The sequence below is a fragment of the Pongo pygmaeus genome, chromosome 17 (assembly GCF_028885625.2).
Source record: "Pongo pygmaeus isolate AG05252 chromosome 17, NHGRI_mPonPyg2-v2.0_pri, whole genome shotgun sequence".
Lineage (NCBI taxonomy): Eukaryota > Metazoa > Chordata > Mammalia > Primates > Hominidae > Pongo > Pongo pygmaeus.
In genome coordinates, this window is record NC_072390.2 from 55379899 (window position 1) to 55407801 (window position 27903).

Below are 27903 nucleotides of genomic sequence, written 5' to 3' on the forward strand. Positions count from 1 at the left end.
TTCTGGGTCACAACTGTCAAACCAACGTCTGCACCCTATTCCATTTTTTATGAGAGGTACTGAAGACAACTTTCCAATGAAGATAGTGAAACTAATGATTACCTAGAGGGAAAAATGTTTGTCCTAGTCTGGCATTCTTACTACTAACTTAAGCTTGTATCCCTAAGTCACCAAAAAGTCTTGAGCTCCAGGCCCCAGGCTTATTTGCCCAGTTAGATATTCATAGCTCTTCATTTGGAGAGTAAGCCATAGAGTATGATGTGGGAAAAGAGAGTAGTCAAGATGATTTCCTCTGCTATACCTTAACCTTGCCCCACTCTCAACCTGGGCTCAGTGACGTCATGCTGCTGACTTTGGTGAGAAAACAAAGACGAAGAAGTGACGGCAAGGCCAAAGAAAAAAAAAAAAGAAAAAGAAAAAAATAAAGCCAGGCCTGTAAAATCCCTGTTCCATCTGGTCCCTGGCTGAGTCATCTCTCACCTCAAAGAGGTAGTTTCAGGACAGACTCAGAGACTCCAGAATTGCTGCAGTCAGACACCTGCTCCAGAAGCGCAGACCCATCTAACCCCTTCTGCTCACACTCCACCAGGCAGTTGTCCTGAAACCTGGGTCGAGGTATTAACATGGAAGAAAAATAATTAGCTCACTATGAGAAATAATTCCTAAGCAGCAATTCTATCTATGCAGGGAAAATCCTGAATATATCTGTGGATCCCAGACCAGCTGCTGTGTCCTCTGCCTTTTTCTTCTTAACCCTGGCCTATCACTCACACTGATTTAGTTCCCCACACTTTCTTTCCCACCCCATCTTCCCTTGCTTCCTTCCTCAATGAGGATGTACTATTTATTTCATGCTTCCAATTTTGAACAGATCCTTGAGTAGCTGGTCGATTTGGCTTCAACCCTCCATAGAAGAAGCCGGGTTGGGTCCACTTGACTCACCCCCTCCCTCTGAGTATTCTCCCTGGATGCTGGATGACTCCTAGATTTCCTCCAGTGAAAAAGCATGAAGAGTAGAAGAAGTAGACAGGTGGATCTGAGCTTCAAAGGCAGTTCCTAGTGGTGGAAAAAGAGAAGAGAAAGAAATAAAGTAAATTAATTCTAAACCAATAACAATGCTCCAATGGGCTGGTTTTACTGTGAGACTTTCACCTTCACCATTAATTCAAATAATGTGCTAAACAAGAAGAGACAGAAGATTCTTTAGAGGTCCTCTCTGTGTCACTCTTTTGTGTGTGTTTAAAAAAATCCCAAGAACAGAGATGTCAAATGTTGAACAAGAAACCTAGCCAGTAGGCTGAGAAGGAGAGCTCCAGTTTCTGAATCCATATTTCTGCAACTGGACAACTCCCTGCCTGAGAGCAAGAGATGAGCAGGAAAAGAGCACTGAGCTCCAGGAGAGGGAAACAGCATGGAAATGGAAGTGAGTGATGGGAGGGTGCCGAAGATAGGTTGGCTGATTCTACAGTTTTGTCAAAAGCCAGTCTGGTCCCATGAGCTCCTGCTGCTTGAAAGGCCATTTATGTTGTGGAAGCCAGGAGGGAGCCTGCAATCCTGCGTGTTGGAGTCAGTCATATTTAGGTGTCTTTGTATTGCTCCATCGCAGAAACCACATCAAAAAGGCCCCTCTGTGCTACCAATATGATTATTGAGAGGCGGCGATGGGGTATCCTGTGGCTTCCTGCACTGCCTCCAGACTCGGGGCTATACCCAGTTCCTCCATGAGTAACATAAGCTGAGAGCATGTAGGGTTTCTCATTAACTTAAGAGCTCTCTCTGCTTGAGCTAAATATGTTACTTTCATGCTGGAATTTCCTTCATCTTCTCTCTCTTATTCCTCATTGCCTCCTCCCCATATATGCCTGTTGGAAAACCCAGGCTAGCAGATTTCATTTTTACTTTGCCTAAGATGGACAGCAAAACTATAATATTTCTTAAGGCTCACAGGTTTCCAGTTCATCCCTTCAAGATTCCCATTTAGAAATCATCTTACTAAAAATAAAAATAAATGAATGGTTTTCTTCTATATTTCATATGTATTTCTATCAATTAGAATTATTCTCTCAAGCACTGTGATTTAAAATACAGAGAATTTCACAGACTTCAGAACATTTATTTATTCTAAAACATCAGCAAAACACTGAGGATGAGGACAGAAAAAAAAAAAACTTAACAAAATTAGCTGTTTCCAAGGGACTCAGATTTGGGCAGAAAAAAGTGAATGTTATGCAATACAATAAAGGCTTTAACAGCTATGCACCAATATGAAGATACTCAGGTAGGAGAATAGGGTAATAAAGCTTGCTAAACCAAAGAATATTTAGCTGACTTTAGATTTTTCTGTTAGGAAAGGAGAGAAGAACCTTTCAGGTATCTAAAGTGCCCCCAGAGTTGAAGGTACTTATGTGTTTGTGTGAATTGAAAAGTAGGATGTTTTGCTGTATTTATAGCATGGAACTTTTGGGCCCAGCAGTTGGTAGGGGATGGTTGGGGATATAGGGTAGGGGGATGATAATGGTGAGACCGGAATGGAATCTTGGAATCATTTTCCCTTTGTCTCCTCACTGTATGTTACAATGAGTTACTTTTGACCTAAATGTTTTACACAGCAAGTCCTCCCAATAGGCAGACGTAGAAACATAGCTTGGGAAAGGTTTGAAATCCATGATGACTTGCAAAGAACGGGCTTAGCTCTTGTGGGAAGCAGTCCTACATTTGAATCTGTTATTACTCTTCATTTCAATGCTGCCATTAATTGTAATACCTTAATTTAAAAATTTAAAAGTAGTATTTCATCTCCAGTTCATGTGCAATATAAAGACTGTACATCCACTATACTATGTAATATCAAATAACTTTTAGCTAAAAAAGAAAAAAAAGAATAATCTGTTGTCAAGAGAAAATATACACATTTTTACGGTACCAACTCCTTGGCCTGGTATCAAGACCCTCCATGGGCAGTACCTCCCTTTCAAACTATTTACATTTTTATTACCCTAAACAACTCATTTATTTGATCATTGATGTGGAGGGAAGGATTCCCATTGACTCTCATTGACCCGCTTTTCAACAACTTGAATTCTTTCTTGCCTGCATTTGTTCAATCGTATCTTTCTCCCCATTTTACTATCTGCATTTCCACCTCTCTAAACCTAGTCATCTTTCAAGCCTGGGCTAATTTTCTACCTTGGGTATGAAGTCAAACTGATTTCAGTTTGTTTAAAAATAAAGTATCTGGCCAGGCGCGGTGGCTCATGCCTGCAATCCCAGCACTTTGGGAGGCCGAGGTGGGCAGATCACGAGGTCAGGAGATTGAGACCATCCTGGCTAATATGGTGACACCCCGTCTCTACTAAAAATATTAAAAAATTAGCCAGGCGTGGTGTCAGGCGCCTGTGGTCCCAGCTACTAGGGAGGCTGAGGCAGGAGAATGGCATGAACCCGGGAGGCAGAGCTTGCAGTGAGCAGAGATCATGCTACTGCACTCCAGCCTGGGCAACAGGGCAAGATTCCACCTAAAAAAAAAAAAAAAAGTATCTGATATTTGAAAAATATTCATTTCTGTATCACTCATACTGTCTATATTACTCATACTGTCACTACATACTACCATTAAAAAAAAAAAAATAAGCGACAGGATGGCAAATTAGAAAAAGAAATATCTCTGGAGTGAGAACCAAGCTCCAATTTGAGCTTTGTTCAAAGAAGTGAGTTCAATTTTCTCATCTGTAAGTGGGATAATTCCTTAAAGCATTATTGTGATAGACGAAATAAAATACGTATAGTGCTTGGCTGAAGTAGCCTCAGTTCTCTTTTGTTCAAAATGTCTTTTAAGTTTAGTGTTGCAATAGTACTGCTATATATGATAATCAGATACTGCTGTGGATTCTAATTTCTCATCTATTTTATATTTCAAATTATGTTAATGTCTTAAGAGTAATAACTATTTATCTTGCTTTATATCTCTACATTATCTAGATCACAATGGGTTCTAACTGAATATCATTTTTTAATCAAAATACTATATACTATATATGAATGTTAAACAGTTATTTGGAATAAAAGCATCATTTCTTCACATACACATAAAATCATGTGATTGATGTGTTCACTGATTCTCTACTAGGAAATGCCAGTCAAACTTGTTCTCCTTTCTATCACTGTCCATTTCTCTTTTACAGAGTAAAGTCAGGTTTGAGCCCAAATTCAACATCCCCATTGCTGAGTCATATTTGAAAATACTACAGTGCAGTGGCCAGGTGGCCACATTTAGGTGTGACAGAGAGATTTGGAGAGGTTCTGATCAGAATTCGGTTAAGGTCCTTCAAATTAGTCTGCCAGCACTTGGGAAATCTTCAAAAATCACTTCATATATATTTTTCCCTTAACTCTCTATCTTTCTAAAAACCATCTCACTATTGGGTCAGATTATGCACATTAAGGGATCTGTAAAAGCCATGCTAATTTAAACTGCAAGCACTGAGCATTACAAATGACCTACACCACTAAAGCCTCTAAGTCTATAAGTATGTGACTCATCAGCTTCCAAAAAATCAGGTCAGGAATTCCTTAGTTTAGAAATTGTCTTGACAGTGTAACCATAGGCCTTTAGAAAAAAATGCTTAATAGCATCATATGATTGCAACTAGATTTTAAAGCTCATTGAGTCTTTTTCTCTACTTGCATATAATACCTTGCTTGAGAGAGTTTCTGTTGTCATTTTATGGATCATCAGCGACACCCTACCTCCTACCCTTGGCTTATCCTGTATCATTCTGCCATCACGTTAGTTCTTTCATCCTTCTTTGATTAATGCCATCAAAATAAATGCTCATCATTAATTCATGAAGGCAAAGATTTAGTAGACTGGCCCAGGATACATTCTGAGCACCAGTCTGACATACAAGGTCTTTGGTAGTAGGATCCCAAAACTTCTTTGCAATCTCATTCATTCAATATTAACTGGAAGTTATATCATTCCTACTAGTTTTTAGGCATTTACCAAAGAACATATACAAATAAATTTGATGTAGAACTGACCTCAAGTTGCTTAGGGTCCAATAGAAGAAACAGAGGAGTATTCAAGTTAGTAAAATATAATATTGGGAAAACAGAAAGAAGATATTAGTAAAAACAGGGTTTTAAAAGATCCCAGAGGGGCAATCTTTGGAGGCCAGTGATGTCAGGAGGGCATTTAAGATAAAATGTTTGCCAAGCTAAATCTTGAAGGATGAATAGGGAATAAGAAATAAGTGATTGATAGACAATTCACTCAAAGGGATGAACACGTATGGAGGAAACTATACCAAGCATGTTATCTGTGTTGAAAATTGCAATTAATTCAGAAATATTACAGTATAAAAATACATTGCCCAGTGAATTAAACAATGGTACTGTGCATCAGATTGAATTCTTCAAAAACAGCAAGAGCAATATTTCTGGTCCCACATGGAGTTCCAGAAACTTGCTACTCACCCCTCAAGAGGCAGAGTCTTTTTTCATCCCCTTGAACCTGGGAGGACTTGTGACTTCTCAAATTAATGGAGTATAAAGGAAGTGATTATAACTGGCTTCTGAGGATAGGTCATAAAAAGACCACAGCTTCCACTTGGCTTTCTCATTTCCCTTGAATCTTTTTCACTGTGCTATGAGATAGCCAAGAAGCAACTTGAAGAGTCATTGAGCAGGTGTTCTTACTGACTGACCCAACTCTGTGAGTCTTCCCAACAAACAGCCAACACTGACCAACAGATACACTTTTATCTCACTTCTTTTTTCTTAACCATTGTCTTTATTTGGTAGTAAAAATTCTTCCTGCATCAAGTATTAATACCAGTCACTTTTTTTCACTCAGAATAATCAATAATCTCTACTTCATGATGTCTTGCCTGGGTGGCACAGTCTTACTTATTTTTTTTTATTTATCAGCATCCTGGAAGTAAATTCCATGAGCACATCATTAGTCTGTTGGCCTTGCCATTGTACCATCACTTTGAGGAAATTGAGCTACCACATGGTGCATCTCTCCTCTATGGAGAGAGCCACTGGATGAGGACGAACAGAAGCTTCCTACAATAGCCATGTAGGTGAGCCACCTTGGAAGCAGATCCTCCAGCCGCATCAAGCTTTTAGATGACTGCAGCCTCAGATGACATCTTCACAGCAACATCATAGAAAGACCCAGATGCCCCCATAGATGCCCTCAGATGAATCCAGTCCAGAGCCTTTCAGTTGCCTCAGCTGACCCTGAGTAAAGTAGAGGTGGTCTGACTGTGACTAGCCCTGAAAAATTGTACTTAATGTGGAGCAACATAAACAACTTTCTTGTTTTAAGCCACTAAGTTTTGGGGTGGTTTGTAACCAGGCAGATTAGGCCAAGAAATTGATACATTATAAAGAATTTGGATATCTTTTTTTTTTTTTTTTTTTGAGATGGAGTCTCGCTCTGTGGCCCAGGCTGGAGTGCAGTGGTGCGATCTCGGCTCACTGCAAGCTCCACCTCCCAGGTTCATGCCATTCTCCTGCCTCAGCCTCCGGAGGAGCTGGGACTACAGGCGCCCACCACTACACCCGCCTAATTTTTTTGTATTTTTAGTAGAGACGGGGTTTCACCGTGTTAGCCAGGATGGTCTTGATCTCCGGACCTCATGATACGCCCGCCTTGGGCGCTGTTGGTTGGGAAGACCCAAAGCGCTGGGATTGCAGGCATAAGCCACCGCGCCCAGCCAAAATTTGGATATCTTAAATAATGATTTTATGGTTTATCATGAATGGTTTGGAGAATGTTTAAGCAGGGAGGTGATTTGACCAGATTTTCCTTTTAGCACAATAAAGACTGAATTGGAGAAGAATAAGACAAGAATCAGGAAGACCAGTTAGTGCGATACAGTAATAATTCTGAGTAAAATTATAAAATTTTTAAATACCTCGATAATTTGTGAATGAAAAACATAAAATAATTGAAAAAGATGTTAAGCAAGAAATACCAGAAGGGACTGACATTCATTATATGTGTCGTGGAAGTTGAGATTAATTGCCAATTTCTAATTTTGATGATAGATTGAATGATAAAGTGATCACTCAAAATCGTGAATACCCATTTGGGAAATATGTTTGGCAAGAAATGTTGTTACTGAAATTAATTTTAGACATGAATTTGAGGTACCCAATTGGCCCTATCCAGAAGGAACCTGGATATATGATCTATAGTTCAGAGTGCACATTTTGGATGAAAATACAGATTTAGGAAACACCAACATAATGGTGGTAATTGAAATCATGAGAGTGGAAGAGATGTCTCCAAGGCATTTTACAGTTGGAGAAGAAAAAAGGGCCACGATGATGAGGTGGGAAACACCAACATTAAGAGGAAGACAAAGAAGATATACAAAAGTAACTGAGATGTGGCCAGAGAACAGCCTAAAACAATAGTAAGATTTCGTTATCTCACAATCTGTAGGTTAGAAATTTGGGAGCAGCATGGCTGGATGGCTCTGGATCTTTCTATGATGTTGCTGTGAACATGTCATCTGAGGTTACAGTCATCTAAAAGCTTGATGGGGCTGGAGGATCTGCTTCCAGGGTGGCTCACCTACATGACTGTTGTAGGAAGCTTCTGTTCATCCTCACCCAGTGGCTCTCTCCATAGAGGAGAGGCACACCATGTAGCAGCTCAATTTCCTCAAAGTGATGGTACAATGGCAAGGCCAACAAGCTAATGATGCACTCATGGAATTTACTTCTAGGATGCTAAGAAAGAAACAAAAATAAGTAAGACTGTGCCACCTAGGCAAGACATCATGAAGTAGAGATAATTGAATATTCTGAGTGAAAAAAAGTGACTGGTATTAATACTTGATGCAGGAAGAATTTTTACTACCAAATAAAGACAATGGTTAAGAAAAAAGAAGTGAGATAAAAGAAACAGATTTTGACAGTGTTACTGTTTGTCTAGAGAATGCCCTTTTTAGGTTATGTCAGAATAAAAAATAAAAGGTATTTTGGTAAGGGAAATTTTGGTCATATAGTTGCAAAATCTCTCTTCTAAATATGCCTTCATTTTTATTTAAAACAAAAGTTTCTTAAACCACATATTTTGTCAAAGTAGTCTTGTACTTTGATTATTAAAGTAGGTGACTGTTAACATTCTTTTAGCTTTGCAAGTCTGATTGTGAGATTTGGGCTCAAATACTGACTGTGTCACTTAACTTGCTTGGAGAATGTAGGAAAAGATTCTTTGACATTTTGGTCTATAATTTTTGATCTAAAGGGGAGAAATGATAATAGAGTCCTATCTTAGGAATGCTGTGAGGACTGCAACCAGATTGGTAAAATAATTATATACTAATAATCAACACTTTTTTAGTCTTTCAGATTCATCTTTTCCAGGTAGTCCATTCTATGCTATTAGGTTGATGATGAAATTAAGTTCAAAATATCAGAATTCCTATTCCAGGATATAGAGTTTTCCATAGGTTGACTCAACCCTACTTATACAACCACATCTTCTACAGTCTCAAACTGAATGTTGAGTATCCCATGAATAAGGGATGATCCTCTTTTGAATCTGAAATGTTGAACATATAACTTAATTCTTAATTATAGGCTGTTGAAAAGTTTAGGACTGAAAAGATTCATGGAAATTACTTTTGTCTCCCTTATTTTACAATTTTTTTTTTTTTAAAGAAGGCCGGGCACTGTGGCTCATGCCTGTAATCCCAGCACTTTGGGAGACCGAGGCTGGTGGATCACGAGATCAGGAGTTCGAGACCAGCCTGACCAACATGGTGAAACCCCATCTCTACTACAAATACAAAAAATTAGCCAGGCATAGTGATGCGTGCCTGTAATCCCAGCTACTCAGGAGGCTGAGGCAGGAGAATCGCTTGAACCTAAGAGGCAGAGATTGCAGTAAGCAGAGATCAGGCCACTGCGCTCCAGACAGGGCAACAGAGTGAGACTCTGTCTCAAAAATAAAATAAAATAAATTTAAAAAGAAAAGAAAAAAGGGGGGAGGAGCCAAGATGGCCGAATAGGAATAGCTCCGGTCTACAGCTCCCAGCATGAGCGACACAGAAGACAGGTGATTTCTGCATTTCCATCTGAGGTACCAGGTTCATCTCACTAGGGAGTGCCAGACAGTGGGTGCAGGACAGTGGGTGCAGCGCACCGTGCATGAGCCGAAGCAGGGCGAGGCATTGCCTCACTCGAGAAGTGCAAGGGGTCAGGGAGTTCCCTTTCCTGGTCAAGGAAAGGGGTGACAGATGGCACCTGGAAAATCGGGTCACTCCCACCCGAATACTGCGCTTTTCCGACGGGCTTAGGAAATGGTGCACCAGGAGATTATATCCCGCACCTGGCTCGGAGGTTCCTATGCCCATGGAGTCTCGCTGATTGCTAGCACAGCAGTCTGACATCAAACTGCAAGGCGGCAGGAGGCTGGGGGAGGGGCGCCCGCCATTGCCCAGGCTTGCTTAGGTAAACAAAGCAGCCGGGAAGCTCGAACTGGGTGGAGCCCACCACAGCTCAAGGAGGCCTGCCTGCCTCTGTTGGCTCCACCTATGGGGGCAGGGCACAGACAAACAAAAAGACAGCAGTAACCTCTGCAGACTTAAATGTCCCTGTCTGACAGCTTTGAAGAGAGCAGTGGTTCTCCCAGTAGGCAGCTGGAGATCTGAAAATGGGCAGACTGCCTCCTCAAGTGGGTCCCTGACCCCTGACCCCTGAGCAGCCTAACTGGGAGGCACCCCCCAGTAGGGGCAGACTGACACCTCACACGGCCAGGTACTCCTCTGAGACAAAACTTCCAGAGGAACAATCAGACAGCAGTATTCGCGGTTCATGAAAATCCGCTGTTCTGCGGACACCGCTGCTGATACCCAGGCAAACAGGGTCTGGAGTGGACCTCTAGCAAACTCCAACAGACCTGCAGCTGAGGGCCCTGTCTGTTAGAAGGAAAACTAACAGACAGAAAGGACATCCACACCAAAAACCCATCTTTGCATCACCATCATCAAAGACCAAAAGTAGATAAAACCATAAAGATGGGGAAAAAACAGAGCAGAAAAACTGGAAACTCTAAATAGCAGAGCACCTCTCCTCCTCCAAAGGAATGCAGTGCCTCACCAGCAATGGAACAAAGCTGGATGGAGAATGACTTTAACGAGTTGAGAGAAGTAGTTTGATCAGACGATCAAACTACTCCGAGCTGCAGGAGGAAATTCAAACCAAAGGCAAAGAAGTTGAAAACTTTGAAAAAAATTTAGACGAATGTATAACTAGAATAACCAATACAGAGAAGTGCTTAAAGGAGCTGATGGAGCTGAAAGCCAAGGCTCAAGGACTACGTGAAGAATGCAGAAGCCTCAGGAGTCGATGCAATCAACTGGAAGAAAGGGTATGAGTGATGGAAGATGAAATGAATGAAATGAAGCGAGAAGGGAAGTTTAGAGAAAAAAGAATAAAAAGAAATGAACAAAACCCCAAGAAATATGGGACTATGTGAAAAGACCAAATCTAAGTCTGATTGGTGTACCTGAAAGTGACGGGGAGAATGGAACCAAGTTGGAAAACACTCTGCAGGATATTATCCAGGAGAACTTCCCCAATCTAGCAAGGCAGGCCAACATTCAGATTCAGGAAATACAGAGTATGTCACAAAGATACTCCTCGAAAACAGCAACTCCAAGACACAAAATTGTCAGATTCACCAAAGTTCAAATGAAGGAAAAAATGTTAAGGGCAGCCAGAGAGAAAGGTCAGGTTACCCACAAAGGGAAGCCCATCAGACTAACAGCGGATCTCTCGGCAGAAACTCTACAAGCCAGAAGAGAGTGGGGGCCAATATTCAACATTCTTAAGGAAAAGAATTTTCAACCCAGAATTTCATATCCAGCCAAACTAAGCTTCGTAAGTGAAGGAGAAATAAAATACTTTACAGACAAGCAAATGCTGAGAGATTTTGTCACCACCAGGCCTGCCCTAAAAGAGCTCCTGAAGGAAGCACTAAACATGGAAAGGAAAAACCGGTACTAGCCACTGCAAAATCATACCAAAATGTAAAGACCATCGAGACTAGGAAGACACTGCATCAAGTAACAAGCAAAATAACCAGCTAACATCATAATGACAGGATCAGATTCACACATAACAATATTAACTTTAAATGTAAATGGACTAAATGCTCCAATTAAAAGACACAGACTGGCAAATTGGATAAAGAGTCAAGACCCATCAGTGTGCTGTATTCAGGAAACCCATCTCATGTGCAGAGGCACACATAGGCTCAAAATAAAAGGATGGAGGAAGATCTACCAAGCAAACGGAAAACAAAAAAAGGCAGGGCTTGCAATCCTAGTCTCTGATAAAACAGACTTTAAACCAACAAACATCAAAAGAGGCCATTACATAATGGTAAAGGGATCAATTCAACAAGAGGAGCTAACTATCCTAAATATATATGCACCCAATACAGGAGCACCCAGATTCATAAAGCAAGTCCTGAGTGACCTACAAAGAGACTTAGACTCCCACACAATAATAATGGGAGACTTTAACACCCCACTGTCAACATTAGATAGATCAACGAGACAGAAAGTTAACAAGGATACCCAGAAATTGAACTCAACTGTGCACCAAGCGGACCTAATAGACATCTACAGAATTCTCCACCCCAAATCAACAGAATATACATTTTTTTCAGCACCACACCACACCTATTCCAAAATTGACTGCATAGTTGGAAGTAAAGCACTCCTCAGCAAATGTAAAAGAACAGAAATTATAACAAACTGTCTCTCAGACCACAGTGCAATCAAACTAGAACTCAGGGTTAAGAAACTCACTCAAAACCACTCAACTACACGGAAACTGAACAACCTGCTCCTGAATGAATACTGGATACATAACAAAATGAAGGCAGAAATAAAGATGTTCTTTGAAACCAATGAGAACAAAGACACAACATACCAGAATCTCTGGGACACATTTAAAGCAGTGTGCAGACAGAAATTTGTTGCACTAAATGCCCACAAGAGAAAGCAGAAAAAATCCAAAATTGACACCCTAACATCACAATTAAAAGAACTAGAAAAGCAAGAGCAAACAAATTCAAAAGCTAGCAGAAGGCAAGAAATAACTAAAATCAGAGCAGAACTGAAGGAAATAGAGACACAAAAAACCCTTCAAAAAATTAATGAATCCAGGAGCTGGTTTTTTGAAAGGATCAACAAAAATGATAGACTGCTAGCAAGAATAATAAAGAAGAAAAGAGAGAAGAATCAAATAGATGCAATAAAAAATGATAAAGGGGATATCACCACCAATCCCACAGAAATACAAACTACCATCAGAGAATATTACAAACACCTCTATGCAAATAAACTAGAAAATGTAGAAGAAATGGATAAATTCCTTGACACATACACTCTCCCAAGACTAAACCAGGAAGAAGTTGAATCTCTGAATAGACCAATAACAGGATCTGAAATTATGGCAATAATCAGTAGCTTACCAACCAAAAAGAATCCAGGGCCAGATGGATTCACAGCCGAATTCTACCAGAGGTACAAGGAGGAACTGGTACCATTCCTTCTGATACCATTCCAATCAATAGAAAAAGAGGGAATCCTCCCTAACTCATTTTATGAGGCCAGCATCATCCTGATACCAAAGCTGGGCAGAGACACAACCAAAAAAGAGAATTTTAGACCAATATCCTTGATGAACATTGATGCAAAAATCCTCAATAAAATACTGGCAACCGAATCCAGCAGCACATCAAAAAGCTTATCCACCATGATCAAGTGGGCTTCATCCCTGGGATGCAAGGCTGGTTCAATATATGCAAATCAATAAATGTAATCCAGCATATAAGCAGAACCAAAGACAAAAACCACATGATTATCTCAATAGAAGCAGAAAAGTCCTTTGACAAAATTCAACAAAACTTCATGCTAAAAACTCTCAATAAATTAGGTATTGATGGGATGTATCTCAAAATAATAAGAGCTATCTATGACAAACCCACAGCCAATATCATACTGAATGGGCACAAACTGGAAGCATTCCCTTTGAAAACTGGCACAAGACAGGGATGCCCTCTCTCACCACTCCTATTCAACATAGTGTTGGAAGTTCTGGCCAGGGCAATTAGGCAGGAGAAGGAAATAAAGGGTATTCAATTAGGAAAAGAGGAAGTCAAATTGTCCGTTTGCAGATGACATGATTGTATATCTAGAAAACCCCATTGTCTCAGCCCAAAATCTCCTTAAGCTGATAAGCAACTTCAGCAAAGTCTCAGGATACAAAATCAATGTGTAAAAATCACAAGCATTCTTATACACCAATAACAGACAAACAGAGAGCCAAATCATGAATGAACTCCCATTCACAATTGCTTCAAAGAGAATAAAATACTTAGGAATCCAACTTACAAGGGACGTGAAGGATCTCTTCAAGGAGAACTACAAACCACTGCTCAATGAAATAAAAGAGGATACAAACAAATGGAAGAACATTCCATGCTCATGGGTAGGAAGAATCAATATCGTGAAAATGGCCATACTGCCCAAGGTAATTTATAGATCCAATGCCATCTCCATCAAGCTGCCAATGACTTTCTTCACAGAATTGGAAAAAAATACTTTAAAGTTCATGTGGAACCAAAGAAGGGCCAGCATGGTCAAGTCAATCCTAAGCCAAAAAAACAAAGCGGGAGGCATCACGCTACCTGACTTCAAACTATACTACAAGGCTACAGTAACCAAAACAGCATGGTACTGGTACCAAAACAGAGATATAGATCAATGGAACAGAACAGAGCCCTCAGAAATAACGCCGCATATCTACAACTATCTGATCTTTGACAAACCTGAGAAAAACAAGCAATGGGGAAAGGATTCCCTATTTAATAAATGGTGCTGGGAAAACTGGCTAGCCATATGTAGAAAGCTGAAACTGGATCCCTTCCTTACACCTTATACAAAAATTAATTCAAGATGGATTAAAGACTTAAACGTTAGACCTAAAACCATAAAAACCCTAGAAGAACACCTAGGCATTACCATTCAGGACATAGGCGTGGGCAAGGATTTCATGTCTAAAACACCAAAAGCAATGGCAACAAAAGCCAAAATTGACAAATGGGATCTCATTGAACTCAAGAGCTTCTGCACAGCAAAAGAAACTACCATCAGAATGAACAGGCAACCTACAAAATGGGAGAAAATTTTCGCAACCTACTCATCTGACAAAGGGCTAATATCCAGAATCTACAATGAACTCAAACAAATTTACAAGAAAAAAACAAACAACCCCATCAAAAAGTGGGCAAAGGATATGAACAGACACTTCCCAAAACAAGACATTTATGCAGCCAAAAGACACATGAAAAAATGCTCATCATCACTGGCCATCAGAGAAATGCAAATCAAAACCACAATGAGATACCATCTCACACCAGTTAGAATGACGATCATTAAAAAGTCAGGAAACAACAGGTGCTGGAGAGGATGTGGAGAAATAAGAACAATTTTACACTGTTGGTGGGACTGTAAACTAGTTAAACCATTGTGGAAGTCAGTGTGGCGATTCCTCAGGGATCGAGAACTAGAAATACCATTTGACCCAGCCATCCCATTACTGAGTATATACTCAAAAGACTATAAATCATGCTGCTATAAAGACACATGCACATGTATGTTTATTGTGGCACTATTCACAATAGCAAAGACTTGGAACGAACCCAAATGTCCAACAATGATAGACTGGATTAAGAAAATGTGGCACATATACACCATGGAATACTATGCAGCCATAAAAAATGATGAGTTCATGTCCTTTGTAGGGACGTGGATGAAATTGGAAATCATCATTCTCAGTAAACTATCACAAGGACAAAGAAACCAAACACCGCATGTTCTCACTTATAGATGGGAATTGAACAATGAGAACACATGGACACAGGGAGGGGAACATCACACTCTGGGGACTGTTGTGGGGTAGGGGGAAGGGGGAGGGATAGCATTAGGAGATATACCTAATGCTAAATGACGAGTTAATGGGTGCAGCACACCAGCATGGCACATGTATACATATGTAACTAACCTGCACATTGTGCACATGTACCCTAAAACTTAAAGTATAATAATAATAAAAAAAAAAATAAATAAATATTTATAATTAGTTAAATTAGGTATAGCTTTTATTTCCCACATTATGATTATCTGTATTTTTTATACTTCATGTAACATCACCTAAAATTTCAGTATTAGATAAATCAAAAAAGTTATTTGTACAAGCTTATATAATAAAAATTTAGAGATAAAAAAAAAAAAGAAAAGAAAAGAGAACAAAAAAACCTGCTAGATATTGAATTGCCCAAAGGCAGTCATCCAGAACTTAAATCTTCTAATTCAAACTACCGAGTTTTTTTGTTAATATCATTATTTTAATCTATATTTCCTGTTAAGATTGTATATAAATACTTTGAAACAAAATAAGACAAATTAAAGTAAATAAAATAAATACACTGACTAGTTCCTACACAAACTTTTATTTTAGGACCAGCTTATGAAAAGATTATGATAAAGATCAAAAGTTTTAATCATATGGACCTTGTGGAGTGGCATCTACTGCTCCACCAACCCCTGAACAAATTATCCTCATAGAATATTTGGCTACCCTTTACTTACACTGCTGTATGAATTTGAGCTATTAGAATGTGATGTTGAGAGGAAAATATTTTGGCTCATGGTAAAGCAGTTTGCTTTAAAAGATAAGGAGTTTTCTAGGGCTGGTCTCTGTTCTGAATAACTTGTAACCATGCTATCCTGGTGGCCGTATTTTTAGTCTTCCCCATGCATTCTTAGGCATCCAAAAGAAGATACTATTTCATCTTTGTTCCAAGCTACATACTAAGATTTTCCTTAGTCAGTCTATAAGAATATGTGTCCAATTCACATAAGCTTCCCAAGAGGGTAAATAAAGCAGAAAACAGGGGCAAGGAGAAAAACTCAGGGCAATTTTATTCCCAACAAATAATCTTCCAGACACTAATGAAACAAATAAATAAAGCTATTAATATAAGTCCTGCAAAACTCACCCAAAGCTCCCATGCTCTCTCAAATCTTCTCCTGCTTAAAGCTCTCATTTTGACATGGAACATTTACAGGTAAAATTCTATATTGCTTGAGTTTAAAAGAAATTCTCAATCATGTGAATGTTAATGAAGATGGAGATGTTTTGCAAAGCTCACCTTCCCCTGTGGATGGGTAACCTCCACGATGCTAAAAATTTCTAACTGCAATGTTTACATTTCTGTATTATTTTTAAACTTTATAACACACTCCTCTTTTCTTCTTTCTCTGAGAAGCTGCCATTTTGAAAATACAGTATCACCCACAGAAGTTACATTAAACATGATCGAATTATTCTTTGTTGTCATTTTTGTTTAACAGATGAAGATATTAAAGTTTGGAGAGGCTCAGCTAACATGGCCAGACACAGCAGAGCTGGAACTAGAAGCCAGCCCTCCACAGTAAGAACTCCAGCTTTCAAGACAAAGTGGAACTACTCACAGCTTGTCACCATTTAATTCAGCTGACTTATGCCCTTCTTTTCCACTCTGACTCCAGTTGGATCCTATTCCACCTTTTCAATCAATGTTCAATATTAATAACTATATACTAGACACTGGAAATGCTCCAGTAAAATAATGAGCATTACCCCTGCTTTCAAGATTACTAGGGCTTCACTCTGTATGTAACCTCTAGGAAGATTAAAGAGCAAATTCTTTGCTTTCCTGAGACACTCATATTCATACAGCCACTCCCATTCACCTTGTTCCTTGCCATTTCTCTATCACCAGAAGGCCCACCTATTGCCTCAGCTGGCTCAGACACTTACTCAAACTCTCTTTCTGTCACTTATACAATCCTCTTGATGGCAATTGCTGGCAGCATTTTTTGCTCAAGATATTTCAGTTTGGAAAAAGTTAAAAGCATGGAAGAGTGCCTTGAGCAACAGTGGCTGCTATTAACTGCTTTGGCAGTTTGTCAAGGTTTAGCCACCTGCCTGGAAGAAGTTTAACTCAATCGCAAATTTCACCCCCTCAGTCACCTATTTACCTCCTTCCTCCGAAACTGAAGCACTTATCAACACTGGATTACTTCTGTGTTGTATTCGTTATGATCTTCATGAAAGTCAAAGGTGTTTGACTCAAAAAACCAGACATTTTTTAATCTCTAATTTATTTTCTTCTGGATACTACTTTCCAGCATTTCTTCAAACTCAGTATCTTCCTTTTCCAGTACACCTGATGGTTATGTAAGGACACATCCAAGTACAAGCAGATTCATCCTCTTTTCTAATCCTCCTCTGCTTCCCAACAGAGGCAAAATAAATAAATAAAATAAAAACACATGGGTGAAAAATAATTAAACACAATCTCAAGATCTATTGAAAAGAAATAACTTTGACTGATGAAAAATCCTCCACTCTTGCCATGTCTCCTTGTAAAGCTGTAGATACTTAAAGGGAACTATATGAGAAAACAAAACAAAACAAAAAGGCAGATGCAGTTTGAAGCCTGGAACTCTTGGGTTTTATTAAGAAGGAGCTGAACAACAGAGCCCAGCATCTGAGACAATTGAAAGTAAACAATTTAGAGTTGGACCATTCAATAACCCTGGAAAATTAATCTATGCTGTATAGAAACACGCGGCTGCTCTATGCCAATGGCTCTGTATTTAGAGAATAGGTTCATTAGTACAGCTGCAGAAGCTGCACCAGCTCCTCAGTGGGTCATCTACACACTTGTACTCATGGCCATGGTCTCACTGGGACTAATTTCACAGAGATGGGAAAGAGGAACAAGAGAGAGGGGGAGTCTAAAAAATAAGTTTTGTAGCTCATGCCAAGAATAAAAGCAAGGGAGGGTAACATTTACAATCAGGCCAGAAAAGCAAAGAAAACAATATTTTGATTTCCTGAGTTTACTTTTAATGGTCATTTTTTTACCTTGAGAATGTCAATTCCTTGAGTAAAGGAAACACAGTGAATATTGTCATTTCGTAATTCCCAGTTAAGAAGATTGACATCTTCATTTTCAATATCTAAGAGGGTGGACCATATTTTTCAAGTTCACACATACTGCATACACATACTACAGGTTCAGAAATAGAAGGAAGCGAGTGAATCCAAGAATAAAACTTCCCTGTTCTGGAGAAGAAATCTAACCTCCATCCACAAATTATCATCATCAGTCTGTGGTAGGGCCGGAACGGGAAGTCATGTCTGAGAGCTATGCTTATCCAGGGCTGCTTTGACTCTGTTCTCCTGCCTTAGTGAACTCTACTTGACCCAACCCAAATTACACATAGTGAGTAGAGACTGACTGCTCTTCCTTCTTAGAAATTGTGGCTGCAGAAATCCCCATTTCCTACCTGCTGCTGCCACATGGAGTTTGTTTCATTTACATGTTCTTTTACACTTCCTTTTTACCTCTACCTGGGAATCCCTTCTCATTCTTACTGTGACTGGTAAACAATTTGAAATATTAACATTAAGGAAACAAAATCTTTTTATGTCTTCCTCATCAACCCCTTTTCTCTTCCCTTTTTACAATGACTTCTCTGATTCCATTGTTAACATGCTCAGGGTGGAAGTTTAGAGGAGCCTACGTATATTTTTGATAGTTTTTTTCCCAGAAGACAAAATCCTTCAGAACAGGTAGATTGTTTTCAAAGATCAAGTGATATAAGGATATGGTCTGAAAGAAGTAGTAAGAAGAAATGTGCAAAGGAAAATCCACTTGTGCCCCTCCCCATAATAGGAGACTCCCCCAAGCTTTGTTGGAAGTAAGGGGAGAAAATCATGGAGGTCCAAAGACACAAGGCTCTAGTCCCTGTATCTGGGCGGCACTGCTGGTTAATGTCGAGGCTCCCTAAATAGAATGACAGTAGGGTATGTGGGCATTGGACATGGGATTATCAGGTTCAGTTGAAATTCCCAATCCCCAAGCATGAATTTGAGGCTGCATGGAGCCTGGGAACCTGAAAAGATCATGTATTCAAGAATAATGGACGTCTCTGAGGTAGCCTACGTGGACAGATGATAGGGTGTCATCACTTTCTCAAAACTTCAACCTGTAAATAAAATCCTGGAATCCTACATCACCTTAGGGAGACTTCAAGAACAACGAAGCTATATTCTCCAAATTCTGGTGAAATGGGGAATTATGTTTAAAAATGAAGTTAAGTTATAGACAAATGAAGAAAAGGTATTTCTTGCACACCTGAAGTGATGCTCTGAAAATTTTCTCTCATCTTAACTTGCTAGAATTTAGAGCCAATTTGGACTAGCAGGGACTAAATTGAATGTAGGGGATGATTAATACAAAAGGGAGGCTGGAGGGACGTAGAAAATTATCTTCATAAGACCTATCTTTGCATAGTGATTTTGGGTGTCCTAGTCTCAATGCTGGTCCTCTCAGCAGCAGTCTCATTTGTCCTCATAAAACCCCCTCAACCCTGTGTAAAAATCTGTCATCACCTTGAATTTCTGTGATCTTAGGTAGTGCTTTAATTTTCTCATCTGTACACCAAGGATAATAATTGTACTTACTTTTAAGATTACTGTTAAGATTAAATGAGTTAATACATATAAATCATCTAAAATACCAGTTAGCACACAGTATACAATCAATAAATATGAGTTATTGCTGCTTGTTTTTAAATTGTTGTATTATCCCTCAATTTCCTCCTTTCCTGGGTAGGGAGGGCATGAGTGATTTCTGCTTGTTCTCTGAAATGTAAATTATTCTGCATAGATTTAGTCTTTTTCTCTAGGTTCTAAGCTACAAGATGAGAATAAGCAGTTAAGGAAGAAGAGATGGGTATGGAAGTAGGAAAAAGAGCCTTTTCTTACACATCATCTTAGCTTTCATATAAGTTGCTTAAACAAACAAACAAAGCACAAAAAAATCTTAAAAGAAGTATACAATCCCTTCAGAATGGCATAAAAAGAGAGAGAGAAGCAGGGAGATCAATTCTGGGGGATTTCAAGAAGGGAAACCCAGCATTTCCCTGGGGTACACAGATGAAAAACAACCTAGCAGCCAAGGCTTGGCTGGGCCAAGCCACACTCCCAGATTTAGTGCGGACCAGAAGCCTCAGTTTCTCTGGACAACTCCCCAGGATGCTCCGACACTTCCCCATCTTGCCTCTGTACCTACTTCTACATTTCTACAGCCCCTGCCCTGCTGAAGCTCTCCGTGCAAGTGAAAGGGACTCTAATGGCCTGCTTCTAAGATAACTTCCCTCCCATCACAGCAGGTGGAGAGCCATTCCTGGAGATGCAAATTTAAATTCTGAATGCATTATCCCATAGAAATATTGCTGCATTTTGTATTTAGTTTCCATAGTGTTATTAGGATATTACTATAGTTCAGCTACATTATGACTTAAATATGCTTTTGTGAGCACTTAGAGGGCCTGAACACCATGTATAAAACACATTTCTACAGAAAAAAAAAAATGCCTCAACTTCAAAAACAGACTCGTAAATCAAACTTCTCTTCTATATCTGAGAAGAAAACTATTGGTAACATCAAGTACTGTTTTTATTTAAATTTAACTTATATTAAAAATTCAATGTAAAATACTAAAAGAGAGCTTTTTCTGAAGTTTGTTTATAACACTCCTCCCATACACACATCCTCCAGTGTTTAGACACATGTCCAGTACAGATTGTTTTTTTCACATAGATGTTCAATTAATGTTAGTTGAAAGTGATTTAGGGTTACCAGGGCTGACTTTTCTAAGAAACTGCTCTCTGGATCACCAAAGCAAATTTTCTTGTCAACTAATTTGCTTTGATTGAAGTTTGTTTTTTTCCAAAGTTATTCTCCTTATTTCTAATATCCAAGAGCAACAGTGACCAAAAAAAAAAACAAAAAAAAAACAAACAAAAAAATGTGTAGCATATTTGCCAGGAACTACTTACTCAAATCAAAGCAAATGGCACAGACAGGAGCAAGCCCTGTTTAATCTGAGCACTGGCTGGTGTAAGAGACCAGTAGGAATTACATCTAGTGATATTTCATTTCCTGCTCTTTTTTAAAAGGGCAAAACCATCATGGAGGTCACATTTGACAAACCAGTTTGTTTTTCCCTTTTCAATGTTTGTCTCTGCAATTGAGACCCGACCTTACCTCATTTCCCCCGCTCAACGCCACCTCCCCTTCTTACCATTTCCCTCCTCCTCTTTCTTTCTTTTTTTCTTTTTTGTTCCCCTCTTTGAAAACTATAATGACTAGAATAAACCAAAATGTCAACATTTGCAATTCTGGAGCTTCATTTAAGCAATAAAAATAATAATTAAAAGGGTAAAACCTTAGAGAGATTTCTTCATTTTATGTGGTTTGCCAGCGATGACACATTCAAAAAAAAGCCAGTAAAAGAATTAATTAGAAACAGCCAAAGCTCAACAAGCTCTGCAAGTTAATGAAGCAGAGAGGAAAATGTCATCTTTGAGACCCAGAGCTGCATTGGCTTGGATAATATCCACTCCTGCCTTACTCTCCTAACTAAACCTCTTTTAATCTCTCCTCAAGAAATCAATGCTAATGACATGGATTTACCAAGAAATGATAGCAGCATAATACCGTGAGAGCTGCTCCTGTTTAATGTAACTTAGTTCTGATGGGAACACTCAGAGTTTCATTCTGACAGCAAGTCGTTGTTTTGCATGTTTCTTGTGGGACTCAAAATAATGGAAAAGCTTCATTTTATTTTATTTGTATACCTTCCATTGTGAGTTTGCTTTTTAGATTGCTCCCACTATTCCTCTGTCCCTCTTTTTAAAGCAGCCTTCTCTTCCCTGGCCACAAGACTCCCACTCTCATCATCTCCACTCACATTCTATAATTCATTCTTATTTCCTTGATCTTTCTTCAGAATGGTTCTCCTATGGCCACAGGTGGCATTATAACATACAGGTTTTTCCCCCCCGTCCGCTTATATAAAGGTAATTTATGTGTAGACATCTACTTGTTTCTGTTTCATTGGTCTATTTGTTTGGTCGTTCAGCCAAAATATATGGGATGTTTCCAAAATATGTCTAGAATACAAAATCCACCTAAAATCTAAGAAACATCATTATTTTATTGTTAACAACATACATGCAAAGTTTATACTGCAAAACAGTGCTGTTCTTAAGCACATCACACTACTGCAGGCACATCACACTACTTCAGACACATCACACAGGGTCTTATAGCTGGAGAGAATCAGACCCATAAGGAACTGAGCGTGTCTGCTTGGCTACTTACTAGATGAGTGACCTTGGGAAGAAGCTTTAATCCTTCTGAAGTTTTCTGCCCTGTAGATAGGTGTGAATGATACCTATCATGCATTTCTCAGTGTGTGAGATGTAATGATGAAATGTAAGTCCATGGTACATATCTGGTCTCCTCATAATGCTGCTTCCTTCTTCCTTTTCTTCTTTGTCTAGTTTGTTCTTTTGGAGTTACCAAAGCATATTTCACCTCCCTTTTGCATGAGAGTCCAACAGCTTTTTAAACACAGCCACCATGATCACACAGGCTCCCTTTTTGAGGGATAAATGTCTCATCAGAACTGTCAAAAATTATCGCTCCAGTGACAAAGATATCAAAGCAATCAATTTGTCTAAAAGCTACATTTTCTTTAAATTTGAAGCTCCCAAAATGAAAATGATACTTCTATGGATGAATAAACTGGTGTAAAATACAGCATTTAGCTCTATGGCCTTTCTAATAATATTATCAGGAGATTAGGGTTTTGCAGGGCCTAACTCTTACACAATTTGAGGATTTTTTCTTTTAATAGAAAAATACAAAATTGAATACAAGGCCATGGCTGGGGTCTCGAAGTTCAGCTTCAGTAGTTTCACAGAAAAAGACAACAGAATCCCATCCTCCCCTTCCCCCTGACACACACACACACACCACATCCTAACATCTCTCCAGGGGCATTTGGTGAACCCTTAAAATTTAGTTTCTGACAGAGAGGAGGGAATAGGCAGGGGTGTTTCTAAATGTACTGAAGTAACATTTCTGCCATCTAGTGAAATGGGACCTAGAACCCTCTTAGCAGGAATTCAGTTTCATTTTAGAAGAAAGCAGAAAGTTACACTTCTAGAAAAACTGAGTATGTGAATATGTAGCCAGAGATTGATGCCTGCCTAAATAATTGCTGATCTTTATAGATGTTTATATAAATGCAAAGAGGAAACAAATAGGATGGAAAGTTGCTGGGAATTTTCTGGGGCAATGGTAAGATTAGAAGGCTGTTACTCTAGATAGTAGGCTCATGGAGATAAAATTTGAGACTTTTATGAGGTCCCCAAGCCTGGGGCCACAGAGCAGTAACTGATCTGTGTCCTATTAGGAACGTGCTATACAGGAGGAGGTGAGCGGCTGTTAAGTGAGCATTACCAGTTGAATTCCACTTCCTGTCAGAGCAGCAGGGGCATTAGATTCCCACAATAGCACGAGGTCTATTGTGAACTGCACATGTGAGGATCTGGGTTGTGTGCTCCTTGCGAGAATCTAATGTCTGATGATCTGAAGTGGAACAGAATCATTTGAAACCATCCCCCACAATCCATGGAAAAATTGTCTTCCATGAAACCAGTCCCTAGTGCCAAAAATACTGGGGACTCCAGTTTTAAAGGATGAGAAGAGTCAGCTATGCCAAGTGGCTAGAAAAGGGAAGGTCCAGCAGAGGGAATCTAAGCACAGAACGTGGAAGCCTGGAAAGAGTGCAGAGTACTTAAAGAGAAAACTGGGCGCCTGTAATCCCAGCTACTCGTGGCTGAGGCAGGAGAATCGCTTGAGCCAGGGAGGCGGAGGTTGCAGTGAGCCGAAATTGTGCCACTGCACTCCTGCCTGGACAACAAGAGCAAAACTCTGTCAAGGAAGGAAGAAGGAAGGAAGGAAGGGAGGGAGGGAAGGAGGGAGGAAGGAAGGAAGTAAAAAAAACTGCCAAGTAGTTAAGAAATGAGTTTGGAAATATCTCTCAGTTATTCAACAGAATGTAAGCACTAGAAGGAAAAATGTCGTTTGTTATCTGCACTTGCATTGAATTCTTTTAGAGTTCATACATTGTTTACTTTTCTATCAGAAAACAAATTAGAGAAACAACTGATAATGCATTTTGAGATTATCACACATTTTATTCATAGTGAATGCAGTGAGCACCTAAACCATACAAATGTCAAACTAGATATCTCAATAAATATATGCTAATTTAAATCAATTCATTGAAAATAGTCTTAACACCTTTCAATGTTTCTCACAAAATTGGGACATAGGAATTGTTACTGGGCATCAGTCTTTCTTAGTTTCTCCGACTTTCAATCTTTTGGTAACATCTTCCCTCATAGGACATGCAACCCAAAATTCAGAATTCAAAAGACAGAGCTTCCTTAGGATTCTACATGAGGCTGGGCCCCTTTCAAGCTACATTAATTATGTTTAACTTCTATTGCCAAATTTAGAACTAAGGGTTTGATTTTTCTCTCTTGCTACATCAAAATGGGAGAGCAGGGAAGTTACGATAGTTGGTGCTGGTTTTACTCTGGAACAAAATTTAAAATACTCAGAGAGAAGAAGCATAAATATCACATGGAAGAGATACACTGCTGTCTATCAAAGACTCATGCTTCCCTTTTATGTTATTTGCTTGTTGCCAGTTAGCAGTTAGATTGTATTTCCCAGTCTCCTGATACCTAACCCCTGCATCTGGGAGAGGTTGAGTAATTTCCACCAACATACTATGAGTGAAAGTAGTATAACTTCTGAGGCCAGTCAAGTAAGAGACCAATATGCCTTCTCTGCCTTAATGCACTGGCAGAAAACACACGCCCATTGGATAAGGGAGTCACATTGGATTGTCACTGTGTCATATGTCACATTATTTCTTTATGTAAAGAAATAAAAGTTGGGTGTGTTCAGCCACTGAAATTCTAGGGTTTGTTTGATACAGTATTTTGCATTACCCATCTAATAACAGGGTCCTCAGATTCTTGACTTATAGCAAACCGAATTAACTATGTACCCTACTGAAGGGATAATTACATTTAAAGGTTTAATTTAATTTATTTTTGTTTTCTCTTCTTGAGTGAAAAAGGTGGCAGAAAATCTGCACGTAGCTCAAGGTATTCCTCCTGAAAGATAGGTATAGAGTTCATGGGAATCATTTTAGACCCTGTTCTTAGAAAACTAAATCATCCCAAATTCAGTGAAGTTAGCCTCCCACAGAAGGACAATAGAGCACATGCATAGTACAAGTAGTTTAAGAGAAAAATCCGTTTACTCCTGAGAGCATGAAGAGACAGGGAAGGAAAAGAATGGTAATTCTCGGTCAGATGTGGTTGATAGTGGACTTGAAGTGAATGCAGACCTAAGCGTCTGGTTGTACCCTGAGAGGTATGGAAATGGAAATGGAAGCCCATGTAAAGGAAAGATTAAAGCTCTATGATTTTCCTTCGTGCAAAGCCATAGCAATCTGAATGGGATATCAGCAGTGACCCAGCGCTAGCTGGCAGACTGTGTGCGATCGATTTTTGACAGCAATACCAAGTCACAGCAAGAAATGTTGGCAGGAGTGCACTGAGGAAACGCCAATTCTTTCCCAATATAAAGGCTAAAACAGATACAGACTCCTTTTAAGTTTTAGTATTCCCATTGGCATTGTTATTAATACATGGACAAGAAGGAGACACTGGACTTTCTACCAACAAAGTTGTTTGGGGATCTAGCCTTCAATATATTTATTTTATAAATCAAATGTTGGGAGAATTTTTAAGATGAGATTTATTTGGAGATTTTTCAACATGTAATATTACTAATATTTGTATAGTTTTTATCACTTATAAAGGATTTTCACAAGCTTTATTCATTTTGACCTTCTTAACAACTCAATAAAGTAGATATTATCACCTCAGTTTTATTGATAAGGAGACCATGGTTCACTGAGATAAAGTAACTTGCACAAGATTACACTAATATTAAGTGTCCAAGACACAATTCAAATCCTAGATCTTATCTATGCTGTTATCTTAAACTTTTGCCTCAAAAGCCATGATGTAACCAACTGTAATCCAGATAAACAGTGCATCAAAATGTACCCCTAAGTCTTGTTGCTGCTGTCTTCCAGCCAACTTTGAATTTCTTTCTTCACAATTTCTCCTGATTACTAGCAGAGAGGAGGCTATAGCCAACTGTATTGCCTTTCTGCTACATTTATTCTTTTCCAAAATATGGTTCACTTTTGACTTCACTGATTTAAGAATTTTTGGAATGGTGAAGAGTACCTTCTCCATACAGCCACACACATCTACATGATGCCCCAGACGTACTTGGCTTAATAAGAGTAAGCTCTTTCTTTGAATTCTAGATTGATAAATAATTAACAATTTCATACCCTTGGATAAATTCAAAATAAACTAAATACTTATGGACAGTTACTGTTGTAATATATTCAGATAAAGTATGTGGTTTAAGGGAAATGGTCTAGGCAGTAAAACCCAAAACCACTTTTTTAAAATCACATAGTTTCTTTGCACCCTTGCCTGAAAGAGAAATCAAACACTCGCAGGAGTTTTGTGCTGTCAGATCCTGAAAAATCACAATGTTTTGCGATATTCAAGTTTGCTTCTTTAGTGGTCTAGCCATAGCCCTTTCATTCTGAACCTTTCCACAAAAAGATTGCCTTCTATTTCCTTTGCAAACTAAATAGCTAAACAGCTTTTATTTTTCACATATGATGCAAGTTATCACAGTTCTGGGTGAGGAATCCAGGACATAAGCAGAAAAGTTGGATTTATTCCATGCCAAAGCACTAACGGGGATTTTTTTTTTTTCCTTATTGTGAAAAAAAAAAGGGAAAAAAAAAAAAGCTTTTGTTTCTTTTCAGCATCAGACTGTGGCCCCAGTGTAGCAATTTCCTCAAATAGTGACCCTTTGGGAAATGATGGTCATAAAACTAATTTACAAAAGCGTGAGATAAATATTAAAATAGGAACACTGAAGGTTTTAGCCTCCTGCAGTTTCGAAGGAACTTGGAGTAAATATTTACCTTGACTTTTCTGCCATGGAATTACTTTGTGAATCTTACCATGAAGAAGGTGACTTTTTTCCAGTTATTCTCAATAGCATTTCTCTCAGGGTGATCGCTGCCTTTTCTCTTTCACAGTCTAGTGTTACATTGAAAATGCTGTAAGCGTGCTCACACACTGTGGTGAATTCAAAAGGGTACTTATGCCAAGAAACAAAAGGCATTCTCTTTCCCTATGGCTTCTACCACCCTTACTTGGGGAGCTGATAAATTGGCCTTCTATGGAGATTTTAACACAAGAAAAATAAAAATGTGTAGATTTTTGCGATAGAGGTTGGGAAGAAATCTTGGTTTAATAAAATGCATCTTTTCATCTGTGTCTACAGGACAATCTTCCATCAACTGTAAAATAGAAACTCTAGGTTTGTCAGACTGCTTTGCCTATATGTTGCCAGACACCCAGGTTAATGATTTTTATTTTAACTGAATAGATTGACTGTCTTGAATTTAGGGGCACCAGTGTACTGTCTTTGGATACTTGAATAATTTTGTTTGTATTTTCATCACTTAGCGCTGTACTCAGAAATGTGTGGAATTGTGGGTCTACATGTATTTGTTTATGTAAAGAGATTTTATCTGCTGTCTGTGTGTGTGCACGTCTGTGTGTGTGTGTGCACGTCTGTGTGTGTGTGTGCATGTACGTCTGTACCTTTCTGTTGGCCTTCACCCTTTCTTCTTGATGCTCTATGATGCCTCAGGCAGAGTCTCCTATGAAAATGAGCTATTGAGTCAATTTAAAGGA

General features: G+C 39.0%; 1 long non-coding RNA gene across 4 annotated transcripts in view; it reads right to left on the minus strand.

The window, feature by feature from the left end:
• LOC134738444 (uncharacterized) overlaps positions 1-27903 on the minus strand; it is a 71008-nt gene that overhangs the window by 20612 nt on the left and 22493 nt on the right. For 3 of the 4 annotated variants that reach the window (XR_010124172.1, XR_010124171.1, XR_010124173.1), the window contains exon 2: positions 481-1056. This is a non-coding gene — a long non-coding RNA (uncharacterized LOC134738444). The remainder of the gene's footprint in view (positions 1-480; positions 1057-27903) is intronic. The other variant, XR_010124174.1, reaches the window with a different exon arrangement.